Genomic DNA, 27,876 nt, shown 5'->3' with positions numbered 1-27,876 from the left:
CTCTCTCTCTCTCTCTCTCTCTCTCTCTCTCTCTCTCTCTCTCTGCATCTACTGCCCTCTTAACTTCCCTCCCCATGCCCTGAATAAACTCTATTCTATACTATGTCTTGTGGCTGGTCCCTCAGGGGAAGGGATGCCTCAGCATGGGGCTGCCATGCCTCGCTATACCTCCATAGAATATATCCCCTCCTCTCTTTATCTTTTTATAAACACGTCATATGATCAGGAATCAGCTTTATGCTTGGTTGCAGATTGCCTCCAAACCAAGTGGTGATGTCACCCATAGGTGACAGGGACCCATGCATTTGTTGCCATTTCCATCATCCCTTTTGCCTTCCCACTTTTGCCTTCGAGCAGTTTTATGTCACAGCCTAAATAAAAGGCAGACCTTTCTGATCTTCGCCCCTTCTCCTTCTCTCTTCCTCTGCTGTCTTCATCACCCCCTTTTGTTCCCTTCCCTCACAATGAACCTGTCTCATGTGGAACTGCATTGGCCTGGTGTGGTCTGTCTGGACTCGAGCCGCAATTCTGTCACAACAATGTTTCCCAGCCATAGCCATAGATCCTGCCACCCCATAGGGTTCTTTAGTGGGTAACTGGCCACACAGGGTTGTTTCCATGAAAAAGAAGATCACAGTGACAAAGGAGCCGGCAAGGAAACCAGAGAAATGTCAAGAGATAAAAATGGAAAAGGATACTGTGGCAGGGACCTGAGAAAAACAAGGCATGGCGTGTTACACCTTTAATCCTAGCATGATGCAGAGGCAGGAGGATCTCTGAGAGCTTGAGGCCAGCCTGGTCTTCGTCGGTAGCAACTTCCAGGCCAACAGAGCTACAGTAATGAATCCTGAGTCCTTGTCTCAAAACAAACAAACAAACAAACAAACAAACAAAAACAAATGAAAAAGAAAAACTAAAACAAGAGAAAAGAAAAACCAACCAAACAGCAAAACAAATAAACAAACAAACAAACAAAACCAACCAACCAACCAACCAACCAAACAGACCCATGAGAAAAATGATGTTACCAAGAATAAGAAAATATGGAACAAACACTTTTCTTGAAATACATTGAGTAGGAGAAAGAAAAACAAACACCGTGTTCTTTGCAATAAGAGCTCAAAGCATAGATGCTGCGGTACAAAGATACTTTCCTTGGATTTAGGATGAGATAAAAATGTTCTGGAAGGACTGGGGAGGAGGGAAAGGAAAGGAAAGATTGAGGGCATTGTATGTTAGATGCAGAAAAAGGTAAAAAGTCATCATAAAATATGGTCAACGATGCAAAACTGTAAGCTATAAAGATACAAAGCAAAAGCTTAAGGAACTGGACCAAAACCACAAACGAGCTTAAAATTAAGAGGAGTAGAGTGGAAACCATAGAAAGACAAAATAGGCTTTATTTCTCTCCTACCCAACTAGTATCCCCGTCTAAAATTAGAGAACAGTGAATTGAAAAAGACTCAAGGACATGGAGTTAAGAAAATCTCTGTAAAACACGAATATTAACCCTGATCTTGACAGCAACACATTCTTCCGAAGTGTAAATTCTCACATGTGTTTCTCAGGCGGGGGAATAGATACTGTCAGGAACATCAGTGCTAGTCCCTTATCACTGACAAAGATATCCTAGAGAACACCTTATAGGAGGGATAAGGGCTTAAGATTCCAGAGGGTTTAATCTGTGGTCACTTGGCTGTGTGCTTTGGCAGCCTGTCCTGGAAGCAGGAGTGTGCTGGAGAAGGGCCCTGTTTACTTGAATGACATCCAGAGGCAGGTAGGAATCAGCAAGGAGCAATAAAACCCAGCGACCCACCCCTCACTGATCTTCCTCCATCAGGCTCTGCCTCTCAAAGCTTCAGAACCTCCCCAAATAGCACCTCTCTCCGGGGACCAGGCGTTCACAGTCTTAGTTCCAATGTTGATCAAAAGTCCAAATTCAAGTTCCCACCCAAGAATTAGGGCAAACTCTTAGCTGTGAGATCCTTTAAATAAAATATACACACCCCTGACATCCAACAGCACAGTGTCAACATACCCATTCCAAAGGGAGGGACCAGGAGAACAGCAAGGAAAGATTGGACCTAAGCCAGACAGAAACCTGAATGACAAACAGAAATAAAGGGGAAAGGAAAGGACATGACTGCTCCAAGCTGTGGTGGAAAGTTTATTTCAGATATGTGGGAGAGCATAGCTAGAGGCAGGCACTTCTGGAAGAGTCCAGACTGGACATGTCCCTGAACCATGTGGGGAGATGGGGAGGGGAAGGGTGTGAGGGGTATCAAGTACAGCACCCAGGAGGCCAAAGGTGTAAAAGGTACCAAAAAAAGGGTGGGTAGCCAAAATGTCTGGATCATGTAAGGAAGAGCCTCTTGGGCAAGGGCAGCCCCGACCCTGGGCTAGAAAGTTCAGGGTAGAGGGCAGTGTATGTCAGCTATACCCTGTAATAGGTAGGGACTGAGAGAACCTGGAGGCCAGGTTCACTTCGATATGTTAAAAGATCTTAAAGTGCAGGTAGAGGAAGAACCAGAAGACACTGAAGAAGACACCACAGAGGGCTCAGCAGGTTGAGGAAGAGATGGATGCAGGGGAAGAAGAAGAAGAACAGGAAAAGAATCTACAGAGAAGGATGAATCATAAATTATACTTTCACGATGAATCCTGTGTGGAGAGGGAATGTGAAATTTTAAAGTTATTTCTTTTGAGAGACTTGTTTTGGATGCTCCCCCAAGCCTCCCTCTCCCATGCACTGTAAAATGTTGGGATTATGGGTCACAGGAAGGAGTGGTTTTGTTTTTTTGTTTTTTGTTTTTTAGTTGAATTTTTTGAACGGTCCTCCTGAATGTAAATTTGAACTATTTAACTATTGGTGTTAAATCTTGTCATGTGTATAAAAATAGAAAAAGATCCCAAATTAAAACAAAAGACACTTCAGCCTTTTGTTCTGGTTTAAAACTTAGCAAAAGTTATGTTTCCAGCAGGGAAAACATCCATCTTCAGCCCTGTGGCAGATGTAAGAACTTTGCAGTGTCCCGATATGAACTCCGACAGCCTTGTGTAGCTCTACACCTATGGCCTTGCCATTGGCAGGCCACGTGGCCACACATGGCGCCTTTCTTCTGGCTGACTCCACACTTTGCCTGCGGCCTTCCTGAGCAGCTGTTCCACTGTTCTAGCATCTTCAACTGTCTGAGAAACTTCTCCTTTGAAACGTCATCCTTACATTATCCTTCTGGAGGCTCCCTGCTAGGAATCTGACTCTGCTTACCAGGTCAGGAGATGAAATGGGCTAGGTAGTTTAGGAGCAAGGATGTAGGAAGAATCCTATTATTGTTCTTGGCCTGAAGCAGGCAGTTTCCTGGATTCTCTGCATGGAATGCCAGAGGGAGAGGAGACTATCTTTTCTCCTAAGTGAGCAGCCCTGCATGGGAGTGTCATGCTGAAACTCCAGTTCAGATGCTAAGCCTTTCTGGTGAACAGCTTTTGAACTGGGTCTCTTGAGGTTTGTGGTGAACAGGAGTTATATTTGTTCCCTAGTTCCAGCCCATCTTATAAATTATTTTTGGGTTACCTCTTCAAAGGGGAGAATATTATAATAGCCTTGATCAGGTCTCTATTGAGGTCCATTAAGGGAAAACTATTTCCTCCTGGTCAAAATAATCAAAACTACCCTTGTCCTGAGTGGAGCTGTGGAATTGTGATCTACATTGAAGATTACATACCACTTGTTTGCTTACTTATGAACATGCAGCTAGGCCTGTCTGTCCTTGGGTAAGCATGGCTTCCAGGTTAGAGACATTTTATGTTATAGATTTCTTACACACAGTAATTAAAATCTTAAATATAACTCAGCCCCTTATCTTGATGTTCCGGATGTGATACTATGTAGACAAATAGGAATTTCACACTCATGGTCTGTAGTCTGCTCCTAATGGGAGTCCTCGTTCCCATCTGAAACCTGACAAAGACCAACTTTACTGTCATCAGGCCTACTAGGATTGTCGTCTTCTGAGCTCTTGTAAGGCTTACCCATTACCCTTCGATGGCAACATTCTAGGTCTTCTCTAGCTCACATTAGCCAGCTCTTCCAAATTTCTCCCACGAACCAGCTCCAAAGGCCTAGGACCCACACACTTGATTTATTCCCAGAAATGATCTCACTCTCCTGGTATCTATTTTTTCTGTGTTAGTCGCTTTTTACTCACTGTGACCAAATGCCCTTACAAAGTCACCTTAAATCAGGAAGATTTACATTCAAGCTATGGTCACTTGGACCCATGCACCTGGGAAGAACATCATGGCCACAGGAGTGACTGACTCAATGGCTGATCAGAAATCAGAGAGTGAGGTAAGAATCTGCCTGGGATAGCACCCCATTGGTGGTTCAAATGAGAATGTCCCCCATAGTCTTGGGCGTTTGAATACTTCATCCCCACTTGGTGGCACTGTCTAGGTAGGCTTAGGAGGCATGCTTTGCTGGAGGAAAAGTACCCCTAGGGGTGCTGTACTTTGAGGCTTCATTCTTGAGCCATGTCCAGCCTACTCTCTGATTCCTCTCGGCTCTATCCACCAGGCTGTCATGTTTCCTTGCCACGATGGACTCTTACTCCTCTGGAACAAACAAACTTTAAAAAAAATTTTTTTTTAGTTGCCTCAGTCATGTTGTTTTATCATGCAACAGAAAAGTAACTAAGACAAACCCCAATCACTCGTTCCCACTGACCGACTTTCCTTAGGCAAGCTCCGCCTCCCAAAGGCATGAGAACCTCTCAAGTCATCATTATCTGAGGGTCAAGCTTTCAAAATACAAGCCTGCATGTGTGTGCGTGGGGCATCTCAGAGTCAAACTGTAGCAATATGAGTGTATTAATTATGTTATGCTTCATTCTATAAGGTATAAATGTCTATAAATGCCTATAAAATATCTATAACAAATTTATAGATATTTGGGATTGGGAAGTACTTGAAATGTTTCTATAAAATCCTTCCTACCAAGAGCAAGTACAACACAATGTCCCTAGCCATCTACTAGAAAAATCTCACTAACTTTCGTCATGGCCCAAGCACAAAGGTTGAATGCCTGTACAGTTTTCTTAAATTTTTCTTGCCTCAATTAATTGGACTATTTTCATTTTAGGGAACTTAGGCTGCAACAGCCCAGAAATGTTAGGTGTATGGAGCTGGGACAACTAGGTGTGTACTGATTAAGCCATTCTGATAATATCTGACTTGTTCACCAAGTAGAATCAGCATGGAGAACTCGAAAGTCCTCATTTTTAATATCCCTTAAAGACATCTTTACACAATTAAGCTTACGCCTGACAGATGTTTGCTGATTCTGGAGTAAATAATGGTGAATTCAAATATGTAAACATAGAGTTACTCAATAAGTCACCCAGAGAATCAGATTCCCGTGAGAAACGAGAAGCAAGCAGAAAGAGACTCAGATCTTTTGGTATTTCTTTTAAGTGTTTTACTTGAGTATATACATGGACCACCCAATGTGTATCCGTTTCTTCAAATTTTTTACTTCTATAATGTACATTATGTTGGCAAATTATCATGTGCTACTTGAGCTTTCTGTGGTGCTGGCTCTGGAAGTGGGATGTCCTCCTTCCTCCATTTCAGACTCAAGCATGCTTGACTCAAAATGATTTTTGAGGCCTCACTGTCTAGAGAAGGGTTGTCCCCTTAACAGGGGTGGGAAGGAAACAACAAAACAGTCCCCAAATAAAAAGATGGTGTCTTTAAAGGCAGCAGAACACCATATCCAACCGAGGCCATGTTTATCTCATAAAACGTTTCTAGAGGAAAAAGGAGGTGCTGGAAGTTCAGCTGTGGGAAGATCATTCATGGAGACAAAGCTCACTCAGAACTCTAACTAACTGTTCTAGTTTCCCCAGTTGATTGCTACTAGATGTTCTAAATATTCAGCTTAATGATGTCTGTCTATGAATTGACCTATGCATGTGTCTATGTATTTATCTATGTATCTATCTATGTATCTATGTATCTCTCTATGTATGTATGTAGGTATGAATGTATCTATCTATCTATCTATCTATCTATCTATCTATCTATCTATCTATCTACCTTTCTATCTGACACTATTTGTTTTACTTGAACTTAATGTGTTCTTAATAAACTAATTAAACCCAAAATATAGCTACAGTAGATCATTCTCCAAGCAGTACAAACTGACACACATATTATTTTAGCTTTAGTGTCACCATAATAAACTTTCATGTTTCTTGCTCTTTTCTTTTCCCTTTTTTCTTCCTTCCTTTTTTCTCTATTTCTTTTTCTTCCTTTTCCTCATTGTGGGGCTGGAAATAAAAGCTATGGCCTCCCACAAGCTAGGCTAGTGTTCTATTCCTGAGCCGTAACTCATCTCAGGAGATTTCCATGTAAGATATTAAAATGAGCTCGAATGAGCTCAGATTTTAGTATCGTTTTGCATAAAAGTCTTAAAAATGATATAACATTAAACAAATTAACTAATTAGCAAACATATATATATATTTGCAAACAGAAATAGGAATTAAAAATGATCTCATTGTGTTTTTGAAATAGAGTCTCACTATGTTGCTCCTGCTGTCCTGGAACTCACTATGTAGATAGGATTAGCCTTGAACTCACAGAGATCTGCCTGCCTCTGCCTCCAGTCCTGAGATCAAAGGAAGGTGCCACTATGCCAGGCTCAGAAATAGAAAAATTTAAAGGACCAGGGGCTATGAAAAATTCCCTAGAGTGGGAAACCATAACCCAGTTCATTTGTGAGGAAATATTATATAGAAAGACGGGAAGAGAATCAGGAATGGCTCATGCTGATCAAGAACAGGAGACTCAGGGACAGGGTGAGAGCTGGGATGGCTAAGAGGGAAACCCGATGTAAGCTTCCTCAGGAATGGCCAGATGGCCCCACTAGGGGTTTCCCTCTGTTCTAGGTGGCAGCTGTCTCATAGACTGACTTCAGTCTGAAAAGACACTTGGGGGACATATCCCATGCCTCCCCAACAGTCACTAAAACTAGTGTGGTAGACCCAAAGGGTACTGGCTGGCTTTTGTTGTTTTCGTTATTGTTCCTTCTCTGAGGGGGCTGGTGAAAGGAATTCTCAACTGCACAGGTAACCTCACAACAAAAAGTCATCCAGCAGTTATATAAACTCAGTATCACGTAGAGAGGATTCATTCATAAAGAAATGGAGAAGTGCACTCAAGGAGGTCTATGAAGTTGAGGATCAAGGATGTAGAGAAATGAACTCCACCATTGACTGCTATTACCTAGCCCTACCTGGTCTCCGTATTATCATACTGAGATCATGTCAAATAATCTAATTTACCTCTGGTGGTACATCAGCTTCCAGATGTGCCTATCTCCTCTATCAGGTGAGTTCACACTTAGTCCTTCTTACATTTCGTCCTCATAGTGACCTCCGTCGGTAGCCTGAACCGCACCTTGCATTGTAGTCTCGTTAGAATTTTGGTATCTGCTCTACCAGGCTGCCTCACAGGGCCTCATAGCTTTTTAGATAACCTACTCCTCACCCTTTCCTTCACTAAAGCACGTGTTCCCACACGCAGCATGGAGTGGGCCCTGGAACCACGTCTCAGGGCAGTGAGGGAATAAAGAAAAAAGTGCACGGGCATGTGTGCAGAAGTGCAAAGACAGAAACTCAGTGTCTTTGTTGGGTACAGCACTGTGGGGAGGAGTTATCTAGACTCAGTGGGAGGTCTCTGTAGCCCACCAGTCCCAGGCTGAGAACACCATGGGAAGGCAGCTGTAGTTGCAAGTGTTCGAACACGTTGACCTGTTGTTCATTAACATATGTACTTGTAGACACTGTCAGCACTCACATTGAGACCAGAGGAAGGCATTGACATTGCAATGGATCTGAGACATTGGGTGACACTGCAATGGGTCTGAGACATTGGATGCTTGACATGGCCGTTTCCAGGTCGACAACACATGTTTACCTGGGACTTCGTCTGCTCTTTGTGCACTCACACTGAGCTTCCTCCACTCCCTACCGTTGTACAAGGATTTGGTCCTATTGCAGAGCTCACAGGACTTCTACATTCGTTCTTGCATTCTTCCCACAGACACAAGGTTTAGTAGTTTGACTCCTTACACCTGGTTGTTGTGAAGGGCAGAGGGAGGCTGTGTAAATTTAGGCCAATGGAAAAGGCACAGTAAGTGCTTGGTGGTGTGTGGGTCAGGATTCTGTGCATTTGTATGCATGACTCAATTCTTTGGCTTGTTAGCTGTCATCTTTGCCAATAATGTTTATCTAAAGAGTCATCCTTGGTGTCTTATCATATCCAAGTTCTTGGCACCATTCCTTAAGAATTTTGACTGAGTCAGCCTTATGTGGGGTGTCAACCACCGGAGTCTGGGAGGGCAGCCTACCAGTGGCCATGCTCCCAAAGAAACATGACTCTTCCCTCCCTCAGGAATCATCCATTGCCAGTAGCTCCTGGCTGGGGCTAGGGTAGCCAGGAGACCCCTCCTCTACCTGGGCTGGAGTTTTGATTGGCTTGTTCTTGTACCATCATAACCACTTTGAATTAAAGCGTGTGTCAGTCTGGAAGCTCTGCTCAATCCTGTTCAAGCTGGGAAATCCCCAACTACCCTCCTTTCCCCAACCTAGCCTTTCCAGAGAAAACTCCCCTCCTTCTTAAAACCTCAGGCTAACTTGTCATCACTCCTCATCTTCGAGTTTCCGACAACCCACCCAAGAGCGCCCACTCAGGGGCTCAGGTTTTGACACAATCCCAGCTCCTAGCTGGCCCATCACCACTCCTTGCCTAAGCTCTGTTAAAACCCCCTTGCTTCAGCCTGGATATGTGATGTCACTGACCTTCACATGTGAGATCGATGAACCCACCTGAGAGGTGCCTCTTAATAAACTTGTCTTTATCTACTTTTAATCTAGACTAACCTGGCCTATATCTGAGTCACTGAGTGAGAGAGAAAGCCTCTGTACCAGCTGTGTTGTGTCCAGAGGACAGCGAGCGTTTCACAGCTCTCTGAAGCCCCTGACTCTTTGGTTTGGTCTGACCATTCGTCTGTTGTGTTCTGATCCTCAGAGGGAGGAAGTTCGTGTAGGTGACCCATCTATGACTGAGCACTCACTGTCACCATCACTGAATCTCAGCATTTTGAGCAGGGCGAGTCTGCGTTACCCACTGCCCCTTGCACATGCTTGCCTCGCAGAAGGGAACCTGAAGTCTGGCGGAACCCAAGAACCTGTCAAGTACAGCGGCTTTGAAGCTTGCCTTATGCCTGCCTTGTTTATTAGATTGAGCTAATTCTGAACCCCGCTTAGGTGACCCGACCCTCTGCAAACTTTCCCATCTGCTGGCGGAAACATGCTGAACCTCGGATCGGAGCATGCTCAAGTATTTGACTCCGTATGCCAAGTGGGATCTGAGATGAAGTTTTCTGTGCGTGGCTCTTTATTTGAAATGCAGACAGAGAGTGTGTTTCACTGTTTATTCTTTTACTGGGGTCCTATTTATAAGGTAATTTAGGACAGTTCTAACATGCCAAAATAACTAAGACATAGCTTCAGTAATCAAGCTTCTCCCATAAATATACTGGACAGGAAATAGCCTGTCTTGGGCTACTTAGGCTGTGTTTTGCTCAATAAAAGAGGCCTGGCTAAAAGAATGATTATTTCTCCCCCTTAATCTTGGTTAGACCTGATTACTGAAGCTGTCTGGAGCACAGGGTTCCAATGCCCCCCAATGTCTCCCTCTTTTCCTTGCGAGTCAGCACTAATCTTGGAAAGATCCTTTCACAGCAACTGAAACTCGGCTTCTGTCACTTTAGACTGACACTAAGAACCAGTCTCCAGTCTCCTCGGACTCAGGATCCTAAGGTGGCTGGAACTTTAGTGCCAGGGAAATGTTAGTGATCCCCTCAAAACCAGACAGGAGCAGATCTGATGCAACTTACGGCAGGGTCTTTATTCTTCTATTCTATCTAGCTTGGGCCCCTCCAATGCACCACCTTCACACAGGACGGTTTTGGTGGTGGGGGAGCCCCGAATGTCTTTATAAGGCAAGACTTTATAGTAAGCAGCAGGCAGGGGGTGTGGGGTAAGTGTGCAAGCATTTAATTGGGAAGTTACTATGGCTTTAACATAATTGACTGGTGCTGAGAGTCATATCATAAACTTGATTTCTGTTCCCCTCTGCATTGGTGGTCCTTAGGTAGGGGGTAGACTTGTAACCTGGAGATGGATTGGCCTACAGACTTAGGTTTTTTTTGTGGGGCAACTTGGTACCAGTCTGTTAGTTTACCTGAATTCAAACTTAGATCAGGTTCTCTAAAATGGAGTCCGGACTTAAAAGATTTGGCCTCTCAGAACAAACTTGGGCAAGGCTGGTCCCTAGATCAAGAACTGTGGCTAACGATGTGGCGCCCCCCCCCCCACCACCAAATGACATCTCTTTTTGCAGTAATACAGTTAGGAAAATGTCTCCGAAGATAGAGAAAGGAAGATTCAGGAATTCAGAGCAAAATCGAGGCTCAGCATAGAAATGAGAGGACCTTGCTAGAATAGTATTTGTGTGCGCGTATATGAAAATGTATGTTTTAAACAATGCCATGTACACTTCCTCTATACAGTGAAAATTAAAATAAAATTATATCATGATGTAATTTGATAAGCTGTGCTGTGTGTATGGAGAGAAAGGAGAAGAGGGAAAGGGAGAGCGAGAAGGAGGGAGGGAGAGCGAGAAGGAGGGAGGGAGAGCGGGAGGGAGGGAGAGCGAGAAGGAGGGAGGGAGAGCGAGAAGGAGGGAGGGAGAGCTGGAGAGACCTTGCTCTAGAGACAGGATTGGCTATTCGCTGAGTGGGGATGAGGATTAAAAAGAGGTCTCTCAGGGGAGCATTTGAGTGAGCTAGTGGCATATCAGCAGGCACACACATGCATATAGCTTTGTTAAGGAGTGAAGGTGTATGTCAATGTGGATGGTGTGGGTCATACCAGGTTAGCTTTGGTTTCTTTGTAAATTAGGGGAAAGTAGGCTTGCGTCTACTTTTTTCCCCACCTAAACAACTTCCATTTACATTCCTGGCTCTAAGTTGAACTTCGCCCTATTGCTGTTTAGATCTGTGTTTTGGGCTGGTGCAAGGTTCTTCCTTGCCTGAGTTCCTGAGTCCAATCCTGGGGACGCTCACTGTGGAGGGAGAGAACCTACTTCCTCAAATTGTCTTCTGGTTTCCACACGTGTGTGGTGTCACCTGTACACTCATGCTCATACCAGCCATGCCCACACACAGTTAACTACGTGGGTTTGAAGTCAGACTGCCTTTAAGGTAGCTTGTTAGACATCTAAAGTTTAGCCTTCCATCTGGAACCTGGAATTGTCCAGCTGCTCTGCGCTCACTGTAGCTTAGCATAGCCCCTCAAACTCTTCATTCTCCTGTACCCCGCTATGCCTGTGAAAGGCATGGACTATATTACAGGAGGGGCACACTTCAGCCTCCTGAAGGTCACCCCCACCCCTGTCTGACTCTTCCCTGAAGGCCTGTGGGACTCCTCTCTCTGGTGGGGACAGGGACAGGGTTGGGTTTGGGGTATCTAGTAAGAAAACACAACTTAAAAGCTCTAGAATGCTGGTTAAGGCACATCAAAGAAAAATGGATGCTACATTAGGGGACACTGTGTGTCCCATAATCGTCACCCTGAGTCCTTCAAGCTGCCTTCCTTTTCCTGGGTTGTTTCTCCTTCCAGGGTGACTTCTCTCATTCATGTGCCAGCAAATAGGATTCAGGGACAATGGGAGGTTTGTGGCCCATGAGCTCTTCCTATGGAAACGGAGACTTGCTGGGGTCTGTCCAGGCTGGCTATGGGGGCCACCATGGCAGCGAGTGTTAACATTCCTTCTAGGCTCCGCCCCACAGTTACCTGGCAACAGGCAGGTGTGCCTGACTCACTATAAAAGGGGCTGCTTGCCCCCTCCTCTCTCTCTTGCTCTCTTACCCTCCTTCCCCTCTGTTCCTTTTCTCCCCATTCCCCCCACTCCTCTCTCCACATGTTCATGGCCGGCCTCTACTCCTCTACTCTCCATCTCTGTCTCTGTCTCCCTGTCTCCCTCTCCATCTCCCTGTCTCCTTGTCTGTCTCCCTCTCTGTGTCTCTCCCCCTCTCTCTGCCTTTCTCTGTCTCTCTGCCTTTCTCTGTCTCTCTGCCTTTCTCTATCTCTACTCCCTCAATGCCCCTTCCCATGCCCTAAATAAACTTTATTCCATACTGTATCTCTTGTTTGGTTAATATCTCAGGGAGAAGGGATGCTTCAGCGTGGGCCCACAGAGGCACCCCCACTCTCATCCCACCCCACCCCACCCCCTGGCCAACCATACCACATCTTTACCAAACATATCCCTGGCTTCCCTTTCTTTTTCATAAAACACACGACAGTGCGGACCTGGTTTCTTACCTTGACAGCAAATTCATACTTCGTTTTGGTTCCTGATACCATGAGTTTCATAGGCAAGAGGAATGGACCATCTGGCCAGTGAAAACAGACACTCAAACTCAAATCGGAGTCTCCATCTCTGGAGATGGGCTGTAACTGATTACCTCCAAATCTGATTAGTAAGGCGAGTATATATATATATATATATATATATATATATATATATATATATATATACACACACACACACACACACACACACACACACACACACACATATATATATATATATGAGCATGCAAATATTAGAATAAAAAATGCCTGGAATTACTACCACTAGCGCATTGTTTAGTTTGAGGCTCAGTTTAAAGATAAAGGGGCACAAAGCTGTGAATGAAGAGAGGTAAACGTTCAACTGTTCAGAGAAAACCCCCTATGGGCTAATCCGGCTGATGGACTTCATCCTGCAGCCCAGCAGCTTCCAGGAACCTGGGGGTTCTGGGGAACATGAGGCTGTATTTCCATGAGTCCCAGACGCACTATTAAGGGATGGACAGATGTGGGGAAACTAGCCAATATGGCCGCATGGGGACACGCTACATACTGCCAGCCACTCCTCCGCAGAAGACAGAGGGAAGCAAGAATCAGCCTAAACCGGTGTCACTGAATCATGACACTGATGGCGTTCATCCTGGCTCCCATCATGTGTTGGATACCCAACTCACTGATAACTGGTGCTCTGATGTTTACACTATCATCCTTTCCCCAACCCACAGAAGCTCTGTAAGCTTTCCCATCATCCATCAAGCCATGCTCCCCCTCCCCCTCCCCCCAGCAATGCTTCCAATAAATTCTATAGTAAGTCCCCACCATAATTCTTACAAAACCCACATTTTTAATATAATTGGCAAAGCCCAGCTGGATGCAGCCCTAATCACTTTCTTTTCTTCTTTCTGCTTGCCAAATCCTCACCCACACTCTCCCCGTGATCCTGAGCTCTGTCAGTTCCTAGGAAATGCCGAGGTCTGTCCTGTTCCACTGCCTTTGTTCTAGGAGATGTCGAGCCTGACCCTCGCAAAGCTGGGGCTACTTTAGCTAAATTTCAAGTTCACTGCTTCTCAGAGGAACTCTCATCCCAAAGCCTCTCCTCACCCCTGACCTCGGTGCCAGAGAATCCTGTGCTTTTGTGGCTTCTTCAGCAGGCTCAGGGCTCCAAAGTCCTTCAGATGCTTCTTATCTCGGCACTCCAAGATCAGGAATCTAGCTTATCGCTCAACCCCGTGTCTCCAGTATGTAAAGCAGAGACCAGAACACAGTAGGTTTTAATAAATTTTTTTTGAATGAACTGGCAGTCAGAGAGAAAAGGATTGGGGGTTTATATAAAAAATAGAAGGGTATAGAGATAATATGGGGTGGATGATGGGTTTATTAAAAATCATATAAGTGCTAGGTATGGTGGTGGATGCCTTTAGTCCTCAGGAACTGGGAGGCAGAGGCAGGTGGATCTCTTTGAGTTCTAGGCCTTCCAGGGCTATACAGCGAGCCCCTGTCTTAAACAGAAACAAAAACAATCCCCTCCCCCCCAAAAAAACAACAACCAAACTAAACCGAAGAAAAAAACCAAAACCAACAACAACAAAATCAACCTACCAGCCAACCAACCAGCCAAGGAAGAAACAACCCGGATCACGTAAGAGGTACTTGTAAAGCACTTGGAAACTCACTCGCTGTTGGTAATCACCGAGCACAAGCTACATGGGTTTAGCGTTGTCTGAGCTTCTGTCCCACTGATTGGCTTCCACATTATCTCCACCTCTTTTCTGTCCTTTGCAACCTTTTTTTTTTTTTTTTTTTTTTTTTGAGGTGCTGGTACTGAACCCAGGGCCTTGTGCACGCCTGGGAAGCACTCTATCAATGAGCCACATATTCAGCCCCTGTCCTCTGTGTCTTAAAATTACATGAACATATTTTTCTGGGTTTCTGCCTTAGGCCTTTCTTGATGATGTTGGTTTCCCTCTCCAGACTATGGGGTCCTAATTTCACTGTCACTTCTGGTGGACTGTGAAACTGGTGAGACCAAACTCTTGCTGCTCACCTTGGGGTCAGGAGCAGAAATCTGAAGCTGTAAGTTGTGCCTGGATCTTCTCTGCAGGTTAGTTTCCCCTTTGCTGGGCACCCATATTCTTCCTCCATCGTGGTGCTGAGCCAGGTGTATCTAGAACCAACCCTGTTTTCTTGTGTGCCGTTGGGGAATGAAGACTTGTGCTCGCAGGTTCTAGGGAGTAACAGGGATGGCCTGCCAGTCAGTGAGCACAGCACCAGTGACGGGCTATCTGTGACATTGGTGTGCCTTTCCTGGGTTTGGACTCCTGTAGCACCCCCTGGATCAGGAAGGGGGGCACCATGCTCTTTCCTTCCTTCAGGGCCACCTTCTTTGCCCTTGCAGTTTGTTTTAGAATAACCCTGTGTCCTGTAGGCTTTTGCAAATGTAAACATAAGTCATCCCAGGATTCTGCCATGTCTAAAATATCCCGGCATAAGGAACGCTTTTCTAAAATAACAGTGTCTGGTATTGGGTGTGAAATCGCTAATTATTACATTCTGTGCCTCCTGCAAAATGTGCCGTCCTAACAGACAGGGGGATGTGGTGTTTGTTTAGGACAAGGTACCAGGTGAATAAGTGGGAACAAAGTAGTGTTTGTCGAGCATTAACTACACGATGCACACTGGGCTGGCAGAGGTAACAGATCTGTAACGAACGACAACATAAATATATTGTATATTTGACAATTCTGGGAACTGAAACCTAGAGGAAAAACAAGTTCAAGTAACTCGTTCCAAATCAGACAGCCAGAGAAGTAACACCGCGTAACAGAGCACACACTTTCCAAGTGCATGATTTGGTCTTATTCTGAGGCATTGTGTAGCAAATGTTATTATGCTCCCTTTGAGGCATTGTGTAGCAAATATTATTATGCTCCCTTTTGCCAGCAAAGCAGATTAGTCCAGAATCCTCATCTTAAATCCTCATCTTGCTGTTTGTGAACTGAGAGCTGCCGCCTCCCCAAACTCACATCCTAGTTTGGAAGATGCTGCCTGAGTATAATCGTGTGTTTCCCAACAGCTTAGTGATCTATAATGGAGTTGTTATTCCTGTTCAGTAAGATCTAAAAGAAATATCGTTTTATTAGCTTTAAACCCAGAATGAAGGAAACACACCTGCAACGGGGCTCAAAGTGTTTAGCGAGGCCAGTGGCTAGTACTCTTGCTGGCCGACTCATGGAGACTTGGGGTTTGCAATCCTAGGGGGGCATTTTTAGTCACCTTCCCCTGTGGGACCAGACAGGTTCTCTTCAGGTTTCTCGAATTTCAGAGAATTTTTTTTCAGCACCGAGGGAGGCTGGGGTTTGCTCTTCTTTCAGTTAGGAATCCATGAACTTTCTATTTCTGATGGTTCTTGGGGGAAGAGGGTTTCACAGTTTCCAGACTTGCAGCGTTGGACTCGAGACTCTCGAAGACCTAGTAGGTATCGCCATCCCATCGAGCCTCTGTTGACCGTACTGTGCCAAGTCATCCTCATGGCCGCCTTCACCCTTCTCTGTGTTTCTGTAACACGGATTACACACGCAAGTGACAGTGTGCTGCCAAGAGCCAGATTCACTGGCACGCCAACAGGTCGCCCGCAGTATCAGACTTTTTCCTTTCCTTTCTTTCCTCCCTCCCTTCCTCCCTTCCTTCCTTTTTCTTTCTTTCTTTCTTTCTTTCTTTCTTTCTTTCTTTCTTCCTTCCTTCCTTTCTTCCCTCCCTCCCTCCCTCCCTTCTTTCCTTCCTTCCTTCTTTCTTTCTTTCCTTCTTTCTTCCTTCCTTTCTTTCTTTCTTTCTTTCTTTCTTTCTTTCTTTCTTTCTTTCTTTCTTTCTTTCTTTCTTTCTTTCTTTCTTTCTGAGACATGTAACCTAGTCCAGCCTCCAATTCTATGTCTCCGCATTCAGCTGATAGCTGAAGATGACAGCGGCCTTCTGATTCTCCTCGCTTCATCTTCTAGGTGCTGAGATTACAGGGTTGCATCACTACAATCAATTTGGGCAATGCCAGGGATCAAACCCGTGGCTTTGCGCTTGCTAGGCAAGCACCCTAGCAACCGACCTATGCCCTGCTGATCGGACAAACGTGATTAGTAAAGATGAGATCAGCAGACACAGAGTCTTCAGGGTCCTGGTGAAAGGGAGTCAGGGGGTCTGCAGGGCTAAGGTCCTGGCCTGGATGGTGGGGTTTACAAGTTAGGGAAGGAGTTGCATTTGGGTAGAGTTCATGGCTTGCTGGCTTTGGGTTGTTGGAAATGGGGAGAGGAAGGAGCGGAAGTGAGTCTTTCGGGTAAGCTGGTCGCTATTGCTAAGCCAGATGTTTTGGAGAGCTACAGCCTTGTCTTTCAGGAGCAAGCATTTCTTAGAGGAAGCAAAGTCACTTATACTTGTTTTCAGGGTGCCTTAAGCATAGAGAGGGGGAAGCAGATTATATTCCAATATTATTAAATAATCAGAGGAAAGTAGGTTGGCTTTAGTTATGAGTAAACACTTGTTATAATTTTAAAAGTGTGTGTATATGAATGTATGTGTGAGTGTGTGTGTGAATGTGTGTGTGTGAATGTGTGTGTGTGAATGTGTGTGAGTGTATGTGTGTGAATGTGTGTGTGAGTGTATGTGTGTGAATGAGTGTGTGTGTGTGAGTGTATGTGTGTGAATGAGTGTGTGTGTGAGTGTGAGAGAGAGAGAGGGAGAGAGAGAGAGAGAGAGAGAGAGAGAGAGAGAGAGAGAGAGAGAGAGAGAGAAAGTGTATTGGGGTGGGAAGTCAAAGGATAATCTTGGGTTCGTTCATTGCCTACCACCATGTTTGAATCTGAGTTTGTTTTTTTTCCTCATTCACTGGACCCTTTGCCAGAGTAGCTGGCCCGTGAGTTTTTGGAGATTCTCCTTCATTTACATCCATCTCTCAATAGGTTTTCTGGGATTAAAGACACATGCAGCCTGCTTGCCCATGGGTTCTGGGGATCTGAACTCAGGTGGTCGGTTTAATAAGGCAGATGCTTGACAAATGGAGCCATAGTCTTGCCCATTATTAACCCATCTAATTTATCACAGGCATGACCAAGTGACACCGAGAAAGCATTTGTTTTGTTTTCTTTTAAGAGTTCTGATTGCATCATAATTGAGTCAAGCCATCTGCATCCAAAATCGTCTTGCATACTTCTGGTAACATGGATTTTAAGCTTCACCTATGTTTCCCAGTGGGGACGAAGGAGCACAGAGCAGAGTTTAGCATCTAGCACTGTGCTGTAGTTCTCAATTTGAAACATTTGCAGAAGACAGGCACTGTGCAGGCTGGGTTAACAAATAGTAAATGTCAGTAATGATAACGTCTGGGAAAAATTCAAAAGCCTCTTTGTACTTGATGAATCTGGGTCTCTTTCATTCAACACCCCTTTCTTTTCCAGAGAAAAGATAATATGCAACCCAGTTTAGCAAAGGAATTTAGGTTCATCAGAGTCCCTCCCCTGCATTAGGAATCCCGGCTTAGTGTTCTTCCTGCTTGGGTGCCTTCATTTGCTCAGCTCCAAACTCCACTGTTTTGGTCCGAGTTCAGCTAATGCATCTTTACTGGAATGAGTGTAATTCTCTAGAGAAGATGGGTTTTACATTACAGTTTCTTCGGGAGAAATTTGTTTCGGTTTTAGAAGAAGAAAAAGGAAACAGGAAATGTCTCTTTCTCCAGAAAAGGCAACAGAACCCCAAAGACACTTGATTTCATATGGCGATTGTAAAACTGAGATCGTAGTTGTGTCGTTTGCATTGCAAATAAACCTCGCACAATAATACTCTCCTGCAATTTTCTGATCCAGGTGGGCCTCTGTTTTTTCTTAAGTATCTTTTGCTCGGAAAGGTGATCCCAACGAATAAATCTTTGCTCCCTTGGAGCGTGGACACAACAGCCGTAAAGCTTCCACTTGGGCCTGGCGTGAGTGTGAATTAGAAGCTGACTTTGTCCCTCAGCTCTGCCTTTCCAATATTCTTGCCACCAGGTGTCACTCTGTGTTTCACTGTGTGGTCAACAACTGTTCAAGCCTGGACAGGATGTACCACTCCTCTGGAGAGCAAGCTGTGACACTCACACTCAGGATACCGGGACATCCTGCGCAGATCACTCGGAACTCGGTAGTGAGTGGGTTCAGGGCAGAGGGGATACATTTTTTTTGAGGACAAACTATCTTACTCTCACATAATAATTTTTGTTCTTATTAATGCAAACCCAAGCTGGTATTTGTTTACAGAATGTTGTGTTCTCGCTGAAAAAAAGCAAACGACATAATAAAAGTAAAAAAATTCTTAAGTCATCCGGTTTCCAATCTCATTTCCCGTCCCCTCCTCATTCTTCATAGGGACACACATGGAAACTGTCTAACATCAGAAGCAATGGCAGTATTGGGGCAGGGGTGGGTGTGGGTGTTCCGGAGGTGTTTGCTCAGACGGGGAGCCCTAGTCTCTCATGACAGACTTTAATCCTTGCAAGTAACTCCAGCAGGTGTCTTACGGGTGTTAAGGTGAAATCTCAAGCATAACTTTATGTCCACGAAAGACAAACAAAAACCCAATGTTAACACTAAGTAAGGATAGCCCATGTTTCCAGACCTGTTAAGCACGCCTTCGTTCCCACCACCCCTCACCCCCTTCCTCATCCAGAAATCCCAGGTTAAAACCCGCAGCTGCTTCTGAGGCTAGCCTTTTGTGTTTATCCTGATCTCCTTAGGGTATGTATGGCCCTCCCAGGAAATTTTCTCTGCTTCCCTGCTGACTACGTCTGAGGAATTGCTAACCTAAGGAGTCATAAAGCGACCCCTCAGCCCCAGTAGCCACCGTGACCTCTGAGCCAGCTGAGATGGTTGTGGATTTCTGAGAAACTCTGCTTTGCCAATTTCATGCGGCTTCCCTGAGACCCGTGCAGTGGGCCAAGCCAAAAGACAGCTGGAAGCCTCTGACCGCTGGAGTTCAAGTTTGCCAAGCTTTAGAGAGTCCCGGGGGGAGCCAGATCAAGGGGGGGTGGTTGTGGGGGGAGCCGGGCAGAGGGAGCGAGTCGGCCGCTGACTTAAAAGAGCTGCTGGTCTTCACTCAGCACCTGCCCCGGAGCAGTCAGCAGCTAGGTGCATGCTCCACGGGGGACACAGGGCTGCAGTGCAGGCTGCTCCAGGATCCTTGGAGACCCCAGGAAGCCTTGGTGAGTGTGGGGTGCACAGCTCCCAGCCTGAGACTCAGGGTGTAAGGAGACTCTCTTCCTCTGCAGATTTTGCTTGGGTTCTAGGATCGAGGCTCAGAGAATATTGCCACTAAAGGAAACTGAGGTCCCTAGAACAGCAGTTCTCAACCTGTGGGTCATAACCCACCTGGGATGGGGTCCAATGACTCTTTCTCAGGGGTCACATATCAGATATCCTACTTATCAGTTATTTAAGTTGCAATTCATAACAGTAGCAAAATTACAGTTATGAAGTAGCAAGGAAAAACTTATCATGGTTGGGGATCATCACAACATGAGGAACTGTATTCAAGGGTCGCAGCGTTAGCCCCTAGCTAGAGGCTAGACTCTCAGAGTGGAAGAGGACCTCAAAGCAGCGTGGCTTCCAGGTTTTAGAAGCTTCTTTGAAATATCAGGTCACCGGGGAGTGGGATGGGGGACAGGGTGGGGGGTAGGCTCCCTCCAACCTAGAGCTACTGAAAGTGAATCTGAGGGGCGGCTCCATCATTCAGTCAGCTTGTTGGTGTCTAAGGCCCACGAAGAGAGCCCTCAGATAGAGCAGTGGGTGTACTGTGGGTAGATTCTACAATGATCTGATACGCTGTACTGTGGGAATTGGTGCTGGCCTCAAACTCTAAACTGCCCTGTGAGATTTTCTCAAAGCAGCACCCACAGCTTCCACAAACACTGCTGAGTTTCTAGTGTATGCGGAACTCCAGCGAAGATTCTGATCCAGCGAAGATTCTGAGCGAGTTAGCAACCCTCAGAATCTCCGCATTTGAGGCCCGCTTTGTCTTCCGTGGTGGAAGCCTGTTAATTAGGTGCAGGGTTTCCTAGCCCACGTGGATGTTGGTTCTCAGCGTTCAGCTGCCCCTTCAGAAGTTAATCTTCATTGTTGACGCTACTGTTCTCCATCTAGCCTGATTGGTTAGAAAATTTGGAGAAGGTGTACTTTATAAATTCCGAACAAAACCTCTAAGAAAAACCCACGCTTGCAAGATATACTTTTGGACGTGTATACTTTGGTTTATTGTGCTATAATTTATAAGCAGAATAAATAGGGATATTATTAGTTAATTAGTGTGCGTGCGTATGTGTATGCATGTGCGTGCATGCGTCTGCATGCATATGTGTGCATGCGTGCATGCGTCTGCATGCATATGTGTGTGCGTGTGTGCATGCATATGTGTGCATGCGTGTGTGTGCATGTGCATGCGTGTGTACATGCATGCATGCGTGCATGCGTCTGCATGCATATGTGTGTGCGTGTGTGCATGCGTGTGTGTGTGTGTGTGTATGCGTGTGTGTGCGCGTGTCTCCACGCGTGCCACTGGTGTACTTTCAGAGGTCAGAGGACAAGTTGTGGGATTTAGTTCTCTCCTTCCACTAAGCAGATTCTGGAGATTGAACTCATATTTTCAGACTTGGTAGCAAGCCATTTTATTAGTTGAGGCATCTTAGTGGTCTCTAGGGCATCCCGAGACTTCTAAGGAATTGACGTAAAAACACAATTCCCCAAGTAAATCATCCCTTCAGATGAGTTGGCCCTTCGTTTTTGCCCAGAACCTACCTCATTAAATATTTGATAACGAAGTCACACATATAGTTTGTGGTCAGTTATTGATTTCATACTTTTTTCTTTTGGTGGTTTGATTAAATTAAGCCTAAATCTTCTTGGTACCAATTCCTTTGGGTCTTTCCCAGATTCCCCTCTCTTTAGGTGCAATAAGTGTGTGGTGTCCTGGTTCAGCACTTGCCAATATTATTTCAAAGTGTTTCTCCAATAGTCCCTACCAGTCACAGGCCTATGACACCGTGTGACCATCGCCGTCTCAGATAAAACAGGGATGTACTCGACACAAGATCAGATACTGATCAGGGTTGCTTGAAAAACAGTTTTGGTGATGTCAGTAAAATCAGGAGGCTTCTCTGAGAGCACCGGAAGCCTGCAAAGCTGGTTTGTGTCTTAGTTAGGGTTTTACTGCTGTGAAGAGTCACCATGACCAAGGCAACTCTTCTAAAAGAAAACATTTGGATGCTTCAGTCCTTCTTAGAGAGGAGAGCAAAATACTCGTGGGAGAAAAATACAGGGGCAAGGGGTGGAGCAGGGACTGAAGAAACGGTCATCCAGACACACTGCCCAACCTGGGGATCCATCCCATATGCTGCCACCAAACCCAGTCACTATTGCTGATGCCAAGAAGTGCTTGCTGACAGGAGCCAGATATGGGTGTTTCCTGAGAGACTCTGCCAGAGCCCTATTGGTACAGATGAGGATGGTTGCAGCTAACAATTGGACTGAACAAGGGGATCCCAGTGGAGGAGTTAGAGAAAAGACTAAAAGAGCAGAAGGGGTTTGCAACACCATAGGCAGAACAACAATATTAACAAACCAAACTCCACCAGAGCTCCCAGGGACTAAACTACCAACCAGTGAGTACACATCGGAGGGACCCTTGTTCCAGCCACATATGTGGCAGAGGATGGCACTGTCCAGCATCAGTGGGAGGAAAATCCCTTGGTCCTGTGACGGTTTGTTTTCCCAATGTAGGGTAATGCAGGGTGTTGAGGTTGGAGTGGGTGGGTGAGAGTGGGAGCATCCTCACAGAAGCAGGGGGACGGAGGAGAAGTATGGGAGAGGGGGGGGGAAGGGGATAATATTTGAAATGTAAATACATAAAATACCCAAGAAAAATAAAATTATTTAAAAAAGAAAACATTGAATTGGGGCTGGCTTATGATTTCAGTGGTTTAATCCATTATCATCATGGCAGGAAGCATGGTGGCGTGCAGACAAACATGGAGGAACCGAAGAGTTCTACATCTTGAGCCTTAGGCAGCAGAAGGGGACTATTTCACACTGGGAAGAGCTTGGGCACTAGGAGACCTCAAAGCCTACCCTCATAGTGACACACACACTTCATCCAGCAAGGTCTCACCTCCTCCAACAAGGCCATGCCTTCTGATCCTGCCACTCCCCATAGGCCAAGCTTTCAAACGTATGAGTCTGTGGGGGCCATGCCTATTCAAGCACCCCAGTTTGCAACTGAATTTTCAGATGTAGGCTGTTCATGGTTTGTTCTGAAGATTTCAATGAGTGTGTGCTCATTTGATGGTCCCAGGCAATACTTCAAGCCTCTCTTAGCATGGAATGATGTGTTAGGCTAATGGTTATTATCTTGGAAGGTAGCAGGGTCATAAAGAGACCATAATGATAGAATTAGAATTTTAGAAGGATTTAGTAGTGGACTGGAAAAATATCTTTGTAGTCAAGAGATTGCAAGCCTTTGGACAAGGTATGATAAGCGCTTGATCCTCTGTCTCTTTGTAAAATGGGTGTAACTATGGTTACTTTTCACAGTGAAAGGAAGAATTGGGTTGAAACAGACAGCATATAAAATGTTTTCCATATAGTGGATATATTGAATATATGCTAACATTCAGTAACATTATAATTGAATAGTTAATTTTAGGCTAATTTTTAAAAAGATTTATTTGTTTTATATATAAGTACCCTGTAGCTGTCAGACATACCAGAAGAGGGAATTGGATCCCATTACAGGTGATTGTGAGCCATCAGGTGGTTGCTGGGACTTGAACTCAGGACCTCTGGAAGAGCAGTCAGTGTTCTTAACTGCTGCGTCATGGCTCCGGCCCAGGCTAATTGTTTTTAACAAACTAAAACATAAGTTTGAGTAAATTGTAATGTATGTTGTCAAAGGTCTGGCCAGACTTCTTGATTAATAGGAAAGCATAATCTATAATTTACATGCTAATTATTTATATATGAGTATTACTAAAAGCTTAACTATGTATTCATGCACATACTATCACTATCTTTTTCAGAGAACTAACACATGGAGAAATGCTCCATTTTCTTGCTAGGTTACAGATGTTTTCACCCCTCTGTAAGATAATCTTAGCTTCCAGGGAGTTTACAGTGTGTTTTCATGGCCTAGCACATTGCCTTGCCTATCAATATAAGGTCTTCTTTCCTTTTCCTTTTTAAAAAAAGATTTGTTTATCATGTATACAGTGTTGTGCCTGTATGTCAGCATGCCAGAAGAGGGCACCGGATCTCATTATAGATGGTTGCTGGACTCGAACTCAGGACCTCTGGAAGAGCAGACAGTGCTCTTAACCACTGAGCCATCTCTCCAGTCTTTTTTTCCTTTCCCCCTTTCCCCTAAAGATTTATTTATTCATTCATCTACTTATTTGTTTGTTTATATTTTATGTGTGTGAGTGCTTTGTCTACATGTGTGTAAATGCATCAAGTGTGTGTGCAATGCTTACGGAGGTTAAAAGAGGGCGTCAGATCGCTTGGAGCTGGAGTTACAGACAGCTATGAATAGCCATGTGTGTAGTGACCATTTTGGAGTTTTAGTTTCTTTAAAAAACAAGTATTATAAGGATATGTTTTTGTTTTAATCCCCGGTGTAAGATATGGGGCTGCCGCAGATGGCCCACATCAGCTGACTATGATATAGTTGCCTCTTGCTCTAGGAAAGGTGTGATTTTGCCAGCCGTGGATAGTTTCTGCAATTGTGATGTTTGGAAATTTGGGGACTTTTGAGAGAGTATTAAATGCTAGGGTCCTCAGAGGTTGTTTTTATTGTGGGGTTGTTGCTTGTTTGCTGTTGATTGCTATGGTCATGGCTTATTAAGTGGTCACAAGCAAAGAAGAAACAAGGAAAGGACATTAGATATCCTGATGGCGAAAATCCCCAAAGAATTCAACACCCCTAGTCAGCAGGAAATAGTTTAAAGATAACATCACCCCCTTCCCCCTCTGTTCTTCTTTCTCTATCTAGTGTTAGGGGGTTGAAGGGGTAGAGAAAGGATGGAGAATGATGGAAGAAAGGAGGACTCACAAAGTAGCAGAGGCCGGCTGTATACGTGGGCATCCTTGCAAGAGGAACAAGGGCTCCTAACTGCTCAAGGATCACTCTGCCCTCTAAAGGGCTTTTCTTAATAGAGAAAAAAAAAACATAACAAAAAACAAAACAGAGAATGTTGTAATGTTGGACAGTCTGCAAGTCTGTAATTCTAGGAGAATAGTTCTTAGTTCTTTGGAGAATAAAGTGTGTGTGTGTGTGTGTGTGTGTGTGTGTGTGTGTGTGTGTGTGCCTATCAATGAATAGGGGTGTTGGAGACAATGTCTTAATACCAGCCTTCTAGGTAACTGGGTAGCTAAGGGCATTCAAGTAAAACAGATGACCCTTCCCAAGTAGAAGTACTTTAGGCATAAAATTAGAGCAACAGTGATATTTTTGCCTAGGCCTTGAAGGAGACTATATAAATTGCCAGATTCAAACCCTGTAGTAATTCTAGGAGGTAAAAACAGGCACTTGGCTCAGATGACGTGCTCAGTCAGCTGACAGTGATTCTAGGCTTCTGGTCCCTAGTCCGTTTCCTTACTGGGTGGGCAGGGTTATGTTGTAGAAGAAATGAGAGAATAAAGATGGCCTCGCATATTTAGCTTTGCACTGTGATTAGGTTAAAAAGAGATATCTGCAAAGAGCGAGCTATGATGGAACTCAGCGGCCACGGTCTGAATTTGGTTGTTCAGAGATTCATTGTCTACTCAGGTTAATATCATGGGGCATGCTAGGCGCCGGCCACGTGGATAAGAGACCTGACATTGGTTCATTCTTCTGTGGTTTTGGTAAATAAATGTTGTTGTAAAAATATAAAAAAGAAAATGCTGTCTTTTATCCCCCACTAGATCCGGCACTGCAGTGCCCCAAGATATCTGCTAGATATCTTGTCAGAAGCACACATCCCAACTCCGTGGCGGCCCAGACCAGCTGCCGCACACTCTCTTATGCTTAAATCTGCGCATGAACGAACACACAACCCAATAACCTTCGATCCAATTGCTAAGATATAATTGCCCACCTAAACCTATAAAGCCCTATATACCTCCATCCCTCAAGAACATTCATAACAACCTGTAAAGGTACAGCGTGGAATCCTAACCTCAGCTTCCATGTTCTCCATTGGTGGCAGCTTCTCTCTCCATCCCTCCTCTCTTCCGTTCCAGTCTCCTCCTCTTCCTTCAAACTTTTCTCCCGCCCATCCTTCCTTCTTGTCCAATGACAGGCCTCATTCTATCTTGTGCCCGCCTCACCTGTGACATCATTCCACAAATAAAAGTGTATGCCTTGGGGAAGTGGTAAAGACAAGGGATGAAGAGTGTGGGTGGTCACATAATAAGAGATGTGCAAATACTGCTGTTCTGAGCTCTCACAACTAAGGAAATCAAAAGATGAAGCCAAATGTAGCTAATTAAGACAGCTGACTAGAAAATAAGTCTAGAAAAAAAATATATCGTTCGTCTGAGTAAAGTACAACAGGCACTTAAAAACACAGTGGGGAGAAACTTTGGTTCTCAATAGCAATGAGCTGTAATTTAGCTGACGATTCTGAATGCTGAGCATGCAGAGCCGAATCTTGTTTATTCTTCAACGTACGACCTCCCACAAACCTATCCAAAGGCTTCACAGTCAACTCAGGGAACCAGAAGGAGCCTCATCCGAAAATTTTTCCCATACATTTTTTTTTTCAAAAAAAAATTTGAAACATTTGAAAGGTTTCTGACTTTTTCTTTTATTACAAAGCAGATTCCTTAGTTTAAGGGTTGGCATTTGGGAGTTGCTACATTTTATCTCTTTGCAAGTTATTCTGACTCCTTAAGTGACTCACATGGTCTTGGGAGGGGGCTTTTTCTATATGTGACTCCTCGTGCCTCAGAGCCTATGTTAGTTCCATGAACTGTCTGTCCACTGCGGGGCTGGTCAGTTGGTGACAGATGGCAGGGATGGTTAGTCACCTACAGCAGAGTCTCTCTTAAGCCTTATTTGTCTTGGCCTCAGAAGACAGAGGCATATCCAGAGCTAATGCACTCTGTTCTGCTGAGTATGCCCTTAGAGTGAGATATCAGATAGCATTGTCTTCTTCTCCTGCAGAAAGGAGAGAAGCTCGTGGGTCAGTTTCCTTGTGCTGACTAAGGGGCTGTGTCTAGTTCTTGGCTCCTCTCTGTCCTCCTTCTTTGATATCCACCTCTTTGTGCATAAGTTGACTTCAGTGTTGGAAAGTGAACTCAAAGGCTCCTTCAAGGTCTATGTGATGCAGAAAAGCATCCTTTTAATGCACCCCAAGCATCTCAGTGAACTCTTCTCCCAGCCAAAGCCCATCACTGGCTCATAGTTGCCAACAGGATAAAGTTAAGTTCCTTCAAAGCTCCCTGGGGCATCTAAAGTCTTCTGCTGCCTTTCCTACAATGTCTTCCAAATTTCACCTTTCCCCAATATCCTGGACACTGTTGATGTAGAAGTCTCCGATCTCTCTCTCTCTCTCTCTCTCTCTCTCTCTCTCTCTCTCTCTCTCTTTCTCTCTCTCCCAAACACCAACTCAAGTGCACATACACACACTCAAGTGCACATACACACATTTTAGTGAACACACACATGAACATACATACATACATGTACACACACGTGCACAAACATACACTCGTGAACACACACATTTTAGTGCACACACACATGAACACACATACATACATGCATGCATACACACATACATACATGTACACATGCACTCATGTGAACATATATATTTGAATGCACATATACACATGTGTACATCTACTGCTTATTTCTACCCACAGGACTCACTGTCATTCTGCTTTTCAGGCAAATCCTGTTCGTAACAGTCAGGCAAGTAAAACAGCTTCTTTTTTTTTTTTTTTTTTTCTTTTTAGAGCTGGGGACCGAACCCAGGGCCTTGTGCTTGCTAGGCAAGCGCTCTACCACTGAGCTAAATCCCCAACCCCCTCACTGTCATTCTGATCTTTGTCACTTTTGCCTTTTAAACACCAGGAACCTTTCAAATCCTCTTCAGATGCCACCTCTTCCTTGAAGCCTTTCCCAAATTCTATGCTGTTTTCTGAGTGCTTTCCTAATACCCTTGTTTGACGTGATACCTCATTCTGTCTTCTTACATAGCACTTTGCTGTCCACTTTTCTCATTTACTTCATTACTTAGTACTGTGCACCAAGCAGTGGAGTTGGAGAGATATAAAAGTCAGGCTTGGTCTCTGCTCTGGAAAAGTTTGTCCCTCAGAGAATAAGCAGAGAACAGAAATCTTCTTGCAAG

The 27,876-nt window shown here is 44.7% G+C and overlaps 2 protein-coding genes across 6 annotated transcripts in view; one reads left to right on the top strand and one right to left on the bottom strand.

Annotated features, from left to right (window-relative positions):
• Rpl29 (ribosomal protein L29) overlaps window positions 1–27,876 on the bottom strand; it is an 893,235-nt gene that overhangs the window by 467,295 nt on the left and 398,064 nt on the right. The gene's annotated exons all lie outside the window — the stretch shown is intronic.
• The window catches only part of Col6a5 (collagen type VI alpha 5 chain), a 100,313-nt gene continuing 91,975 nt past the window's right edge, over window positions 19,539–27,876 (top strand). For 2 of the 4 annotated variants that reach the window (XM_008766594.4, XM_039082614.2), the window contains exon 1: window positions 19,539–19,695. The gene's annotated coding sequence lies outside the window, so the exon portion shown is untranslated. The remainder of the gene's footprint in view (window positions 19,696–27,876) is intronic. The other 2 variants (XM_039082612.2, XM_063266347.1) reach the window with 1 other exon arrangement.

Source organism: Rattus norvegicus, chromosome 8 (genome assembly GCF_036323735.1).
Source record: "Rattus norvegicus strain BN/NHsdMcwi chromosome 8, GRCr8, whole genome shotgun sequence".
NCBI classification, from domain to species: domain Eukaryota; kingdom Metazoa; phylum Chordata; class Mammalia; order Rodentia; family Muridae; genus Rattus; species Rattus norvegicus.
This window is presented reverse-complemented; position numbering and strand designations above follow the sequence as displayed.